The following is a 3,402-nucleotide window of genomic DNA, read 5'->3' as shown; positions in this document are numbered from 1 at the left end:
AAACAAAAAAAAAATAAAAAACTAAGTCTACTACGTGGACGCTCACATGGGCGGAAAACCGGGCCACATGTAAGCGCCACTCTTATAACTACCTTGTTCCCGTTACAAAAAATAAAAAATAAAAAGCTAAGTCTACTACGTGGACGCTCACATGGGCGGAAAACCGGGCCACATTTAAGCGCCACCCTTATAACTACCTTGTTCCCGTTACAAAAAATAATAAACTAAGTCTACTACGTGGACGCTCACATGGGCGGAAAACCGGGCCACATGCACGCGCCACCCTTATAACTACCTTGTTCCAATTGCAAAAAACAAAAAAATAAAAAAAACTAAGTCTACTACGTGGACGCTCACATGGGCGGAAAACCGGGCCACATGTAAGCGCCACCCTTATAACTACCTTGTTCCCGTTACAATGAAAATAAATACAAATGTAGAGAAACGTTCGATTACAATATATAATATTTCCTATCGAGATGCTTATCTTTCCTTTCTAGCGGTCTCAAATCCTCTTTTCGGTTAGTGTTTTGAGCACTTAATAAGATTTGTTTTACTTTTTTACTCCTAGGTGAAGTGTGCTTTTATACGTTTTTAAACCGATAACCGATCGACTTAATTTAAATCAGTTTTGTGGTGTTTAAAGGGGCCTAACATCTAGGCCATTGGCCTTAATTTCAGTGAATACCACACGTTGATCAATTGAAGAGTCAAACTTATATCAGCATACACTTTAACCATTCGATTGTAAACATGATGAACTTAAATGCTGGTGATAGGGAAACGAGAAAAGCAGAACACGCATGCTGCTAATTTGAACATGACTGCTGTAATCCGGAAGTTATATTCAGCTAATCGCCAAACAACCCATAGCTTCGTGTTGACGCTGGTAGCACTGATGTAGTAAGGATTCGAGGTTTTCGTATACAGTTTGACGTCATATGAATGACATACTTTTTGACGTCGCTTCAATAGCTACGTTTTACAAGGAACGCCAGGGTGTCGAAATTTTATCGTACAGGCGTTTGTACCGTGCTGCAAAATAGTGAGAAAGATTTTGCGCATTTAAACACCCTTAATTGCCACTGACTTCAATCAGGATGAAATCTACTATCCACGACTAAGTATCTGCATACATGTGCTTGGTGGTACATCCGTACCTTCCAACTGCATTAATTGTAGTAATTCGGTGATGATGATGTTTGTTGTTTGAAGGGGCCTAACATCTAAGGTCATCGGCCCCAAATGTAGTAATTCGGAATGCCCCTCAATAATGAGTCATACCTGATCAAACAACACATAAAAATACTTAGCAATTTATGTTGAAAGTATTGACATCAATGCACTGTGCTGGTGTATTTCGTTGGAAACTTGGAAAAGTCAATATAATTTGAAGTTGAGTTAAATAAACAACAAAGACAACAGATCTTCAGTTTCACAAACCACGCGAATTCAGTTATTCAATGTAATGAAGAAATAGATAAGTTTCACGAACTTCCGATTTCTTTCTAGATTTTTCGGAAATTTGAAAATATCGACAAACAGCCGGAAGATTTATATAGAAAAGGGACCATAAAGTCAAGTTAAAACGACAGCTAAATGAAAGATTTTCTTGGCCCTCCCCAGGAGCTCTCAATTACTTTTTTTGCTAGTTGCTTTACTTCGCACCGACACAGATAGGTCTTATGGCGACGATGGGAGAGGAAAGACCTAGGAATGGGAAGGAAGCGGCCGTGGCCTTACTTAAGGTACAGTCCCAGCATTTTTCTGATGTGAAAATGGGAGCTCTCAATTTGTAAGGCGTATATGGTGACCGTGGAGCTTCAGCTCACAAGCTAGGTTTCAGGTAGAAATCGAAACTAATTTCTTTCATTACAGGAAATAATCAACTTAAGGTTTACAGCTCAAACACAAGTTCCATATTAGTTAGCTGTCACCGAATTTCTCAGGGACTGTTAGCTTCCTATCTGGGAACCACCGTAGAATATTCTACACTGCCATAGATAAAGAACATGGACATCCTAGTACTTTTAACGTTCAACAAGTGGCAGAAAGATCTATGTTATAATCAATTCACTGCGGGAACATGCAAGAAACTATAATACTTGTCCTCAAATGTAATGATAATGGAATTCTAAGACAAGGAATGGGTGTTCTGTTTTATCACGTCTAGCCCAACCACACCCGATATGGCTGAATTAACAAATGATGAGATAGGGTGATATGATAGTAATGCACTGGTTAAAAATGCAAATGCAGACCACAGTTTGAGCAAAAAATCTTACTTGTCTGCATAAGTAATGTCTTATGAGTAGGCTACAATCACTTTACTCAACTGACTTGTTACCAGTTAAAATATGCTACATTTTAATGACGTCCGATTTATCTAAGTATTTTTTTTTTTTTTTTTTTTGCTATTTGCTTAACGTCGCACGGTCACAGATAGGTCTTATGGCGACGATGGGATAGGAAAGGATTAGGAATGCGAAGGAAGCGGCCGTGGCCGTAATTAAGGTGCAGCCCCAGCATTTGCCTGGTGTGAAAATGGGAAACCACGGAAAACCATCTTCAGGGCTGCCGACAGTGGGATTCGAACCCACTATCTCCCGGATGTAAGCTCACAGCCGCGTGCCTGTAACCGCACGGCCAACTTGCCCGGTCATCTAAGTATTATAGCAATTTAAAATTACTATTGTGATCATTTGCTCTGTGTATGATAGTTTTGATTAATTACTTCTAAATAGTATGAGAACTGTTTGTAGAAATGCTAAGTGGTGGAACTCTTTTCTATTAATCAGCAATCACATGCAATATACAATATGCGGACATGAGCACGACTTGGCTAATAAGAATGAAGAGAGCCAAAATTTCCATTGCAAGGCATTGCAGCAGTAGTCCACATTATCACAGACTGTGTCTATACAAATCTTCCGGCTATTTGTCGATATTTTCAAATTTCCGAAATGGATGATTGAAACACTCATGAGAAGTGAAGTCGTCTAGCATTGTCAAACTGGACATGGTGAAACTGTTTATTCTGTTCATGATGTGTCAATGAAAGTCAAGAGTGCGGAGACCGGCGGAAAGCTACAATGTCGGTTGAGTGGCATCAATATGGGCGGGGGTGGCGAGCAAAACAATAGCCTCAGTTAACTGTTGAGGCAGGGGATAAGATAATTGGGTGAGCTCACTTTGATGATGTTGTAAACCCAACAATGGAGAAGGCATCCAGAAAGATCTGGAAGTGGAAACAGCGAGAATCTTCCGATAGTCTATCTAAGGGGAGAGGCCGGGAGCACCAATCAATTTTGAGTCAGTCTTGAGTCTTAAGTCAGTCGCGAGTGAGCGCAAGGTAGTCATGAGACAGTCACCAAGTCAGAAGCCAGTCATTCGGAAGTGCGT

This window comes from Anabrus simplex, chromosome 1 (genome assembly GCF_040414725.1).
Source record: "Anabrus simplex isolate iqAnaSimp1 chromosome 1, ASM4041472v1, whole genome shotgun sequence".
NCBI classification, from domain to species: domain Eukaryota; kingdom Metazoa; phylum Arthropoda; class Insecta; order Orthoptera; family Tettigoniidae; genus Anabrus; species Anabrus simplex.
This window is presented reverse-complemented; position numbering follows the sequence as displayed.